The 13,734-nt window shown below is 34.9% G+C and overlaps 1 non-coding gene across 1 annotated transcript; it reads right to left on the reverse strand.

The window, feature by feature from the left end:
• Nucleotides 1-1,155: 1,155 nt before the first annotated feature.
• Nucleotides 1,156-1,262, reverse strand: LOC116114577. Its single transcript, XR_004125575.1, has one exon. It is a non-coding gene; the product is annotated as a small nucleolar RNA R71 (small nucleolar RNA).
• Between the last annotated feature and the right edge of the window lie 12,472 nt (nucleotides 1,263-13,734).

Genomic DNA, 13,734 nt, shown 5'->3' on the forward strand with positions numbered 1-13,734 from the left:
TATGTTGTTCACAATGAGACTGAGAACTAATTTGTGATTGTGCCTCTTGGGATATATACCATAGATTGAGCGAAAGCTAAAGATAGATAAACATGATCTATGAAATCTAGATAGAATTCCATAAAGCTTAAAAGACTTTGAACTATTAATCTTCATTTTGTTGGGTGCGGAAGCTTAATAGGAATAAGTAGGAAAATATAGCCTGAGAAGGTGTGTTTTACAACTTAAGGAATTCGATTTTCAATCAAGGAATTATAACTTGGGTAATAGATTCTATGATTTGGGTAAGCGTATCTAGGTGAAATCAACACCCTAGCATATTTTAGCATTGTTTAATGAGTTAAGCTGTTGGGTTTGCTTTAATTTCATAATCATTCATTTATATTTTATTAATTTGTATTTAGTTTGTTAATTTTCCATCAATCCAATTTATTGTTGCTTCAATTAGGACTTAAACTAGAGAAATCAGTACTTAGTAACACTATCTTCGTGGGAACGATACTCTACTTATCACTTTATTACTTTTTACGACTAGTGCATTTGCCACATATGAATGTTTATGAAAACACGCATCAAGTTTTTGGCACCGTTGTCGGGGATAGTTGATTATTAATATTGATAGTATCTAGTGTAGTGCTAAATTGAAGCTTTTATTTCATTTTTGTAGTTAATCATAAATATTGTATAGTCTTAAGCTTGACTTCTTTTGTTTGTAGTTTTTATTTTTATTTTGTAGTTAAGCTTAATTAACTGTTTCTTGTAGTGTATGTGGATATCATGGTAGAAGTACATAGAATGTCAATGGATTATGCCATACTGATGGAACAAGAATGCAATTATGGTATTATGAGGCCACCTGTTGCATTGAACTTTGAGATTAAACCGACAATCATTCATATTATCCAGCAATCGGTCCAATTTGGTGGAAATTCATATAAGGATCTGATTTTGCATATCGCTAGCTTTCTGGAGATATATGACACATTCAAGGTTAATGGAATGACTGATGATGCAATTAGGCTAAGATTGTTCTCATTTTCAATGGGAGATAAAGCGCAAGGTTGGCTCATGTCACACCCAGTTGGAACAATCACCACATGGGACATATTAGCTTAGAAGTTTCTTGCAAAATACTTCCCACTAGAGAAAGTAGCAAAAATGAGAAACGACATTATCTCTTTCATGCAAGGCAATGCTGAATCACTATATGAAGCTTGGGAGAGGTACACGGAGTTGTTAAGGAAATGTCTACATCATGGTCTACTGTTTTGGATACAAGTCCAAACATTTTACAATGGGTTGCTACCAAATATTCAAACTATGGTAGATGTGGCAGTAGGCAAAGCCTTGAATAACAAGACCCCATAAGATGCTTATGAATTGCTTGAGGTGATGTTCAACAATACCTACCAAAGACCTAATGAGAGAGCAATACCGAGGAGAACAATAGGTCTACATGAAGTCGATGTGTTCGCCACATTATCTGCACAAATTGCATCACTTCAAAGCCAATTGGGAGGTATGAATGTAAATTCTATTCACTCACCTCTTATAACTTGTGAATTTTGTGCAGGAAACCATGGGAGTGTGGAATACCAAGATGGAAACCGGTTAGTCTTCTCAACAACCAAGCAAGTGAATTACATGATTAGTTCACAAAGGCTGCAAAATGACCACTTCTCCAACACCTACAATCCTAGTTGGAGGAATCACCCAAATTTGTCCTGGAGCAATCAAACATTAAATCAAAGGATAGTGCCAAACCATCAACCAGTGGTGAATCATCAACCATGTGAGCAAAGAATGTCGAAATTGGAGGATATGTTCGGGAAATTCATGCAAGAAACCACAAGATTTATGAATGAGACACGCTCAAACTTCAAAAAATCAAGGAGTGTCCATTCAAAATTTGGAGGTTCAAGTGGGGCAATTGGTTGAACAATTGACCGAGAGATCTCAAGGTTCTTTGCCGAGCACAATGGTCACAAATCCTAAAGAACAATTAAATGTCATAACATTGAGGAGAGGTATAGTGTTGGAGCAACCCCACAATGAAGAAAAGTGGGAAGAACATGAAGACAAGACTAACGAAGAGGAAAATCTCAAAGCGAAAAGGTGTGCAAGATACTTAGGGGAATTTCAACCAAGCAACTCGCTTCACAAGGAACAATTTAAGGAATTTGGTGTAAGTGCACACAAGTCAAAATTGGTGTTAGAAGAGACTCCAAACATTGGAATCAACCAATCACCATCTCATCTCAAGTACGCATATATGAATTTGAAGCTCCAAAAAGATGCTTATGAGAATGCCCAAAATTCTAAAGGAAAGACCAAGAGGTGGCAAAGGGAAGTGAAGCACCCCACAAGGATCCACATTGATGAACGAATGAGAAAGTCGAGCTTTCGACTATAAACAACGCTTCTTGGGAGGCAACCCAAGCGTTTTTCATTTTGTGTGATTTTATGTTGTTTTTCATGTTGATTTTATTTTGTTTGAGTTAGAAATTAACTAAGTTTGCTTTTATTTTTGTTGTTTCAGGTGCAATATGAAGTTTTGGAGAGAAACAGAATTTCCCGGGTTTCGCCATGGCGAAAGTGAAGTATGTGCTATGTGTGGAATCAATGGTCATTTGGCTAACTCTTGTATTTCTAATGGGAATTTTTTAGGGTATTCAGAGCAAGCAAATATGATGAACTCTTACAACAGGAGGCTTAAATACGATCCATTTTCAAATACGTACAACCTGAGTTGGAGGAGTCATCCTAATTTTTCATGAAATAACAATTAGCAGTAGTCTAGCTCAAATGATCAATCAAGGATATCTTCACTAGAAAAGACATTGAATAACTTCATCCAAGTTTCTTAGCAGAACCAATAGAGTAATGAAAAAAAGTTCAACTACAAGAAACATGGTTATTAGTATCCTATGATACCCGATATGTATCAAACGATACGATTCAATACAGGTTGTCAACGATATGTATCAGAGAGTGTATCCTAAACCTTTCGATATGTTGATATATATCCTACGATATGACATGTATCCATTCGTATCCTTAAAAATATCGATACGACTTTATTAATTTAGGCCAAAAGCTCAAAAAAAACATTTCGGGCCCGGTTTAGTAAAACTTGCCCAAATTTACCCATTTTGCATAGAGAAAGTGAAGAGGAACATGTGTTGCCCATTTTTCATGATAATAATAATACAAGTGGAGATATAAATATTGACATTGATCTTGGAAATGATATGAAAAGGTGAGAGAAAATGATATAGATTCTTAATTTTGAAATTAATTTTGATTATGTAATACCATAATTTAAAGCCAATAATACCACAAAAATCTTTAATTAATCTTGGGGATGATATTAAAATTTAGAAATTTTTGATTATTTTATTTATTATTTTATTAATTTTTTTGGAAAATGCATATCCTACAATAAAATACAATTCGCGATATACGATTCGAAAAATTAGATTTTTGATACACAATACGATACGCGATTTGACAACCATGACAAGAAGCATCACTGAGGAAGTTGGAAATTCAAGTTGGGTAGATTGTGGAGGCAATTCAAAGCCATGTTCCTGGGAAATTTCCAAGCCAACTTGAGCAAGCTAAAGCGGTCATAGTGCTTCGAAGTGTTAAGGTTATTGATAAAACAACTAATTCTAATGAGAATTTAATTAATCATGTAGGGGAAGACAAGGAGAAGGAGAAGCAACTAAATGCATCTAGTTAGAATAAGGAATTCAGTCCTACCAATGTTGCACCAGAAGTCTACAAGGAGCCAAAGCCTTATTTTCCACCTATTCCTTTTCCAAGCCAATTGAAGAAAAGCAAATGGGATAAGTCATTCTCTAAAATTTATGATATTTTATCTAAAGTTAATGTGAACTTACCTTTGCTTGATGTGATAAGAAATATGTCAGCTTACGTAAAGTTCTTGAAAGAATTGATTACTCGCAAGCATAAGTTTGAACCAAATGAAAAAATAATGGTTCCTGAAAAGGTAGGTGTTATGCTAACTGCCACCCAAATTGAAAGATCTAGGTAGTTTCATCATCTATTTTACTGTGGGTGATAAAAAGGAAGAACAAGCAATGCTAGATTTGGGGGCAAGTATTAATCTCATGCCTTACTCCACTTATTTATGACTAGGATTGGGGGAATTAAAGGCAATAACAATGTCTCTTCAACTTGCTAACATTTCAATTAAATATCCAAGAGATATTGTAGAGAATGTCTTGGTTAAAGTTGATAAACTAATAATTCCTATTGATTTTGTAGTCTTTGATATAAAGTAGTCATCAACTCATGATAGAGATTTGCCTATTTTGCTCGGCCACCCATTTAAGGCTACAGCTAAGACAATGATTGATGTTTAGAATGGCAAGCTCACTATGATGGTTTTGGATGAAATAGTGGAGTTTGTAGTTTTCAACTCCTTGGCATTTCCATTAGATTCCAATGATTGGGGCATAGACCGTGCACTCTGTCTAGCCTAAACGTTAAATAAAGTGCTTCTTGGGAGGCAACCCAAGTTTTTAATTTGAACTTTACGTTGATTTATTTTATGTTTTATTTTCCTTTTTTTTTCAAATGTCTTTAGTGTTTTCACTATAAAATTTTTAGATGTAGTTTAGCTTTTAAGTATGGTTGGATGAGAAGGGTAGTGTAGTTCTTTGTATTTTATGGTTATTCATTTTGTAGGACAAGAACTTCGCGCCACAACGCAACAATATTTATGATGCAGCGTGGAAAGGAAGAGACATAACGCAATTTGGGCAGAAACTTGATGTCATGGCATGATGACAACTATGCTATAGCATAAATTGTACACAATTTCTTCAGAAGGTGAATACTTTTCATGCCGTAGCATGATGAAAATGGCGTCGTGGCACCACACAGATTTTGATGATGTCTCTAAGGGGGGTAACTTTCTCTTTCCTTTTATGTTTTTCCTTTCTAATTGTTACATTGGGGAAAAGCAGGTTTTAGGTTGGGGATGGGGAAGTTTCCTAGTCTAGTTTTGTAATGCCCCATATTTTTTGTGGAATTTATTTTGTTATTTTGGGGGGGTAAAGTCCAAGAATTCGAAAGTTTTAAGGGAGTAAAGTGTAATAGCTGAAACAAGAGAGGACCAAAGTAAAATTTGCTAGATAATTTGATGAACGGTGATTGTTCAAAGAAAAGAAAAAGGGAGAATAAGAGAAAGATGAGAAGAAGGAAAAAGAAAGGAGAGAAAGAAAAGAGAGAGAAGAGAGAAAAGGAATAAGAGAAAGAGAGAAAGAAGAAAAGGAAGAAACCGAGAGAGAAAGAGAGTAGAGAGCGATGGAGGTGGCGGGAAAAGTGGTTGCCAACTAGCAAACTCTAGTGATCAGAAAGAGTAGGGGAAGATTAAGCTTATGGGAGGGGGACATTTGCATGGAGAGTTCATTGGATTTCAGACAAAGGAAGACAAGCAAGACACCATTGGAGGATTCCGATCTCTTCTTCGGATCATGGCTTTAGCTTTAGAAAGGTGAGTGGACTAGTATTGCATCTCAAAAATTCATGTTTAATGGGTTGTCTTTCATGTTGGTTGTTTGATTGATTATGAATGGTGTATGTGTGAGTCGTATGGGTGTTGGTAAATTATATATATGTGTGTGGGTGTGGGTGTGGGTGTGTGAGGCGTGTGGTAAAAATTTGGCTTGTTGGTTTGGCTGGTTCAAGGTAATCAAATGTTGAATTCTTGATAAATTTTATATTTCATCTTGCATGTCCCAATTGAATTAAAGGATGATTGATTGCTGGGAAATGGTTTGGGGCATAATGCTTTGTTGAATGTCAACTATGTGAATGTTTCCTTTGGTTGGAACAAATTGAGGATGGTTGGTGGATATTTTGTGTGTTGGAAATGATATAAAGTGGAATGGGAAAAATGGTGTTGGGCTTCGAATTTTTTATTAAATGGAATACTTTTGAGATATTGGCTGGGTTGGTACAGGTTTAAAGCCCATATGTTACTAGTGTTATTGGTATGGTAGAATTTGAACTATGGATGGCCCTATAAAAAGAGATGGGCCCGACCCAAATTCAAGAAGCTATGAGTGATGGGTATATTGGGTTGGCTTTCATTTTGAGAAAATATATAATTAAAATGGTGTTTAGAATTAGTTGAAGTAATTAGGCCTAATGGTGTTTGGGTTTAAGTAAATGGGCTTAATGGTGTTTGGTTAATTGAAATAGTTGGGCTATTAGGTTTTAATTATATTGATGGGCTAATTGAATTAAAGGGTTTAATTGTTAAGTGGGCTGGACTATTAATAATGATGAGGCCCAATTACAGTAAAACATTTTTATAGTCATAATGGTGGGATCAAACTAATTTATTATTATAATGAAGTTATAACTTAATAGAATTGTAATTACAAAAATTATTGTTTTAATTTCTAATTTTATAATTCACGTTTTAGTAGTATGTATTAGGATTTCAATTTACTGTTTTAGTAATATTAGGATTTCTTATTTGCTTTCAATATTACTTGATTTCTTATTTTATAATTTATATTTTGGTAGTATTAGGATTTCAATTCATTGTTTTGGTTGTATTAGGATTTCTTATTTACTTTTCCTAGCTGAATTATGATTAGCCTACTATAAATAGGGTTGTTATGTTTCAACTTATTCAATCAAGTTTTCAATAAAATCTTCAACTAATTCAAGTGATACCTTCCCTTATTCCTCTAGCAAATCAACCATGCCACTAAAAGTTAATACACAAACTCAATTGACCAAAAAATATTCGTGTTGAGTTGTACAAAATGAAACAAGTAGTCTTTGAGCATGCTTTAGATAAATATTTTATTTCGTCTTAAATCTTTAATGTAACATGACATATTTTTTTGCAATGTACAAATAATTATTACTATGTAGAGGCAGCTTTCTTAAGACGGGAATTATAAAAATTATAACTTATTACAATGTGGAGTTTATTCTTATTTTTAACTATCTCAACTTGGGACTAGAATTTTTTATGACTATATAGAGGTTATTCATATATAAAGTATCACTATAGAGAGGTTTTACTTTACTTTTTTTTGGGTATTAGATTTTATTGTAATTGGTGGGAAGAATAATAGGGGAACGCAAGATTCCCAAGGGACAGATTATCATTCCTACGAATATTGAAGCACATGCAGGGGGTTATTTATAAGGATTTAAAAGTGTAGGGGTTTGACTACAAGATTTTAGAGGTTCAAGTGGTTGATTGTAAGGTTCTGAAATGTTTGGGACTAAAAATGAACTAAAAAACTATAGGGAGTAAATTGATATGTTATTACGACTAGTGCATTTGCCACATATGAATGTTTATGAAACACGCATCAAGTTTTTGGCAAGTTGTCGGGGATAGTGATTATTAATATTGAAGTATCTAGTGTAGTGCTAATTGAAGCTTTATTTCATTTTTGTAGTTAATCAAAATATGTATAGTCTTAAGCTTGACTTCTTTGTTTGTAGTTTTTATTTTTATTTTGTAGTTAAGCTTAATTAACTGTTTCTGTAGTGTATGTGGATATCTGGTAGAAGTACATAGAATGTCAAGGATTATGCCATACTGATGGAACAAGAATGCAATTATGGTATTATGAGGCCACCTGTTGCATTGAACTTTGAGATTAAAACGACAATCATTCATATTATCCAGCAATCGGTCCAATTTGGTGGAAATCATATAAGGATCTGATTTGCATATCGCTAGCTTCTGGAGATATATGACACATTCAAGGTAATGGAAGAGCTGATGATGCAATTAGGCTAAGATTGTTCTCATTTTCAATGGGAGATAAAGCGCAAGGTTGGCCATGACACCCCGTTGGAACAATCACCACATGGGACTATTAGCTTAGAAGTTTCTTGCAAAATACTTCCCACTAGAGAAAGTAGCAAAAATGAAACGACATTATCTCTTTCATGCAAGGCAATGCTGAATCACTATATGAAGCTGGGAGAGGTACACGGAGTGTTAAGGAAAGTGTTACATCATGGTCTACTGTTTTGGATACAAGTCCAAACATTTTACAATGGGTTGCTACCAAATATTCAAACTATGGTAGATGTGGCAGTAGGCAAAGCCTTGAATAACAAGACCCCATAAGATGGATAGAATTGCTTGAGGTGATGTTCAACATACCTACCAAAGACCTAATGAGAGAGCAATACCGAGGAGAACAATAGGTCTACATGAAGTCGATGTGTTCGCCACATTATCTCACAATTGCATCACTTCAAAGCCAATTGGGAGGTATGAATGTAAATTCTATTCAATCACCTCTTATAACTTGTGATTTTGTGCAGGAAACCATGGGAGTGTGGAATACCAAGATGGAAACCGGTTAGTCTTCTCAACAACCAAGCAAGTGAATTACATGATTAGTTCACAAAGGCTGCAAAATGACCACTTCTCCAACACCTACAATCCTAGTTGAGGGAATCACCCAAATTGTCCTGGAGCAATCAAACATTAAATCAAAGGATAGTGCCAAACCATCAACCAGTGGTGAATCCCAACCATGTGAGCAAAGAATGTCGAAATTGGAGGATATGTTCGGGAAATTCATGCAAGAAACCACAAGATTTATGAATGAGACACGCTAAACTTCAAAAATCAAGGAGTGTCCCTTCAAAATTTGGAGGTCAAGTGGGGCAATTGGTTGAACAATTGACCGAGAGACTCAAGGTTCTTTGCCGAGCACAATGGTCACAAATCCTAAAGAACAATTAAATGTCATAACATTGAGGAGAGGTATAGTGTTGGAGCAACCCCACAATGAAGAAAAGTGGGAAGAACATGAAGACAAGACTAACGAAGAGGAAATATCAAAGCGAAAAGGTGTGCAAGATACTAGGGGAATTTCAACCAAGCAACTCGCTTCACAAGAACAATTTAAGGAATTTGGGGTAAGTGCACACAAGTCAAAATTGGTGTTAGAAGAGACTCCAAACATTGGAACAACCAATCACCATCTCATCTCAAGTACGCATATATGAATTTGAAGCTCCAAAAGATGTTATGGAAATGCCCAAAATTCTAAAGGAAAGACCAAGAGGTGGCAAAGGAAGTGAAGCACCCCACAAGGATCCAATTGATGAACGAATGAGAAAGTCGAGCTTTCGACTTAAACAACGCTTCTTGGGAGGCAACCCAAGCGTTTTTCTTTTGTGTGATTTTATGTGTTTTTCATGTGATTTTATTTGTTTGAGTTAGAAATTAACTAAGTTTGCTTTTTTTGTTGTTTCAGGTGCAATATGAAGTTTTGGAGAGAAACAGAATTCCCGGGTTTCCCATGGCGAAAGGAAGTATGTGCTATGTGTGGATCAATGGTCATTTGGCTAACTCTGTATTTCTAATGGGAATTTTTTAGGGTATTCAGAGCAAGCAAATATGATGAACTCTTACAACAGGAGGCTTAAATACGATCCATTTTCAAATACGTACAACCTGAGTTGGAGGAGTCATCCTAATTTTTCATGAATAACAATTAGCAGTAGTCTAGCTCAAATGATCAATCAAGGATATCTTCACTAGAAAAGACATTGAATAACTTCATCCAAGTTTCTTAGCAGAACCAATAGAGTAATGAAAAAAAGTTCAACTACAAGAAACATGGTTATTAGTATCCTATGATACCCGATATGTATCAAACGATCGATTCAATACAGGTTGTCAAGCTATGTATCAGAGAGTGTATCCTAAACCTTTCGATATGTTGATATATATCCTAAATATGACAGTATCCATTCGATCCTTAAAAATATCGATACGACTTTATTAATTTAGGCCAAAGCTCAAAAAAAACATTTGGGCCCGGTTTAGTAAAACTTGCCCAATTTACCCATTTTGCATAGAGAAAGTGAAGAGGAACATGTGTTGCCCATTTTTCATGATAATAATAATACAAGTGGAGATATAAATATTGACATTGATTGGAATGATATGAAAAGGTGAGAGAAATGATATAGATTTATTTTGAAATTAATTTTGATTATGTAATACCATAATTAAACCAATAATACCACAAAAATCTTTAATTAATCTTGGGGATGATATTAAATTTAGAAATTTTTGATTATTATTTATTATTATTAATTTTTTTGGAAAATGCATATCCTACAATAAAATACAATTCGCGATATACGATTCGAAAAAATAGATTTTTGATACACAATACGTACGCGATTTGACAACCATGACAAGAAGCATCACTGAGGAAGTTGGAAATTCAAGTTGGGTAGATTGTGGAGGCAATTCAAAGCCATGTTCCTGGGAAATTTCCAAGCCAACTTGAGCAAGTAAAGCGGTCATAGTGCTTCGAAGTGTTAAGGTTATTGATAAACAACTAATTCAATGAGAATTTAATTAATCATGTAGGGGAAGACAAGGAGAAGAGAGAAGCAACTAAATGCATCTAGTTAGAATAAGGAATTCAGTCCTACCAATGTTGCACAGAAGTCTACAAGGAGCCAACGCTTATTTTCCACCTATTCCTTTCCAAGCCAATTGAAGAAAAGCAAATGGGTAAGCATTCTCTAAAATTTATATTTTATCTAAAGTAATGTGAACTTACCTTTGCTTGATGTGATAAGAAATAGTCAGCTTACGTAAAGTTCTTGAAAGAATTGATTACTCGCAAGCATAAGTTTGAACCAAATGAAAAAATAATGGTTGAAAAGGTAGGTGTTATGCTAACTGCACCCAAATTGAAAGATCTAGGTGTTTATCATATCTATTTTACTGTGGGTGATAAAAAGGAAGAACAAGCAATGCTAGATTTGGGGGCAAGTATTAATCTCATGCCTTACTCCACTTATTTATGACTAGGATGGGGGAATTAAAGGCAATAACAATGTCTCTTCAACTTGCTAACATTTCAATTAAATATCCAAGAGAATGTAGAGAATGTCTTGGTTAAAGTTGATAAATATAATTCCTATTGATTTTGTAGTCTTTGATATAAATAGTCATAAATCATGATAGAGATTTGCCTATTTTGCTCGGCCACCCATTAAGGCTACAGTAAGACAATGATGATGTTTAGAATGGCAAGCTCACTGATGGTTTTGGATGAAATAGTGGAGTTTGTAGTTTTCAACTCCTTGGCATTTCCATTAGATTCCAATGATTGGGGCATAGACCGTGCACTCTGTCTAGCCTAAACGTTAAATAAAGTGCTTCTTGGGAGGCAACCCAAGTTTTTAATTTGAACTTTACGTGATTTATTTTATGTTTATTTTCCTTTTTTTTTCAAATGTCTTAGTGTTTTCACTATAAATTTTTAGATGTAGTTTAGCTTTTAAGTATGGTTGGATGAGAAGGGTAGTGTAGTTCTTTGTATTTTATGGTTATTCATTTTGTAGGACAAGAACTTCGCGCACAACGCAACAATATTTATGATGCAGCGTGGAAAGGAAGAGACATAACGCAATTTGGGCAGAAAATTGATGTCATGGCATGATTGACACTATGTTATAGCCTTGTATTTAGTTGTTAATTTTCCATCAATCCAATTTATTGTTGCTTTAATTAGGACTTAAACTAGGGAAATCGGTACTTAGTAACACTATCCTCGCGGGAACGATACTCTACTTATCACTTTATTACTTTGTGCTACTAGTATACTTGCTACATTTGCATGTTGTAGGAAACACGCATTAGGTACCTCAAATATCTGTTTAAGAATTGAAACGCCATAAACTAATGATTTGAGTCTCAGATTGGTCTCTTTTATTTCATCCTATGGTTTTGATAAGTAAAAATTTTCTGAAGCATTTATAGTTTATACACTATGAGAACCAACACATTTTTCAATACTACAAAACATGTGAGAATTGAATTCCCCATGTGAACTTCATAATTGATGTTTTCCAATCACTTGTTAGAGACAATTAGAATCTTCACAACTCTGATGTCTATTTAAAATTTGAATACACTAATTGTTGATGCTTGATTTTGACACCAACTATTTGTACGTGAGAAATGCTGAGTGGGCTCAGAAGTCACATGTGATTATGGAAATATTTAGCTAATAAAAAGGTGAAAAACAATGTTTAAAGTGGTTTGGATGCTCACAAGGCGAATCCTACATCTACTGGTATTTGTATTAATGGAAGAAGTCAGGTCGCGTTCAGCGAGCTGATTTATAACTTAGAAAATACAATAGCGAGAGAAAAAGGGTAGAGAAAAATTAACCAATCCCATAAACAAGAGAGAAGCCCTCTATTTATAGTGGGATGAACCAAGGTAATGATTACTAAATCTATGAGTGGGGCAGATGTTGTGCAAATCCTTCTCTGCATCCCATTGCTCACCTACCTGAGTGATTTCCTCAACTTGTGCAGGGATTAGACACGTGGAACTTTTCTAGCCTTTTGCCAGCCTGGCGCATACCCACTGCACTGGCAGGAGCATGCTGCTCATGTCATCATGCGACATGGCTGCATATGAGTGGTTGTAGAAACTTCTTAAGCTCTAACCACCCATGCTGACAAGGCTCGACATTAGCCCTACTTTCTTAGTCGTAACAAAAGTCCCCTAGTTTTTAAGGTTTGAGGATTGAACCTTGAAAACTACACAATCATGCCTTGATTTGATGTGTCAAGTGATCACTGATCGATCCGACCTAGTTGCAAGGAAGTCACAAAATATTTCCATATAGGCGACCTGAAATGATCTTCGTAAGGTTTGCGACCTGTACTAGAACTTATTTAGTGCCATAGTGATGATTTTGGTCTTAATCGAGGTTCAGGACTTGATTGTACTTAGCGTATTTTTTTTTTTGAAGGCAAAGAGTCACGTTGAATCGCAACTGACACTGTAATGGCTTCTTCCTACTAAGATACTTAGAAAATATACTATGATAAAAGTATACATATAGCAATTTAAAAATATATGGGCCCAAAATTTTTTCTTTTCTAAACATATATTATTCTGTACATAGCCAAAATAAAATATATATAAGCTTTTACGGTGGTGGACACTAATGCCATTTCTCTCCGCTTGTCGACGTTCTTCTGACCGCTGCTCACCTATTTCCTGCAAACATGGAAAAACAACGGGGTGAGCACAAAAATGCTCAGTAAGTAAATCCTTTATCTCTTCTATCCCTGCAACTCTTTCTTTGGTTATTTTCTTAATTCTCTTCTTCTTTATTTCTTAGTTCTTTCTTTGTTTCTAATTCTCACTATTCCTTCTTTCTTTCTAATTCTCGCTGTTCTTTCTTTCTGTTCTTTCTATTCTCTCTATTCTTTCTAACCATGATGGAATTCATGGTAATATGCATGAATGAAATGCATATGCAATAATGCATAAAAATGCATTTTCTTTCTTTTTCCTATTTGCATTTTCTTTCTTTTTCTTATTTCTTATTTTATTTTATTTATTTTATTTCTATTCTTTTCTTTTCTTTGCTTGCTCAAGACTTCTCATTCTTTCTTATTCTTATTCTTTGCCGATCGAACTCGGTTGATGCATGGATTCAGACCGTCGGCCGTGTGAGTGAGTACAGTCCTCATCTACATGCACTATTGTGGACCGTACAAATTCTTTCTTTCTTCTTAGGCCACTCAATTAAGGTGGCGTGCATGTAGGAATTCTTCTTGGTACAACCCTTATCCACATACACTCTTACGGGTCATACAAACTCTTCTTCTTCTTATGCCACTCAATTAAAGTGGCGTGTATATGAG

Source organism: Pistacia vera, unplaced genomic scaffold (assembly GCF_008641045.1).
Source record: "Pistacia vera cultivar Batoury unplaced genomic scaffold, PisVer_v2 Contig713, whole genome shotgun sequence".
Lineage (NCBI taxonomy): Eukaryota > Viridiplantae > Streptophyta > Magnoliopsida > Sapindales > Anacardiaceae > Pistacia > Pistacia vera.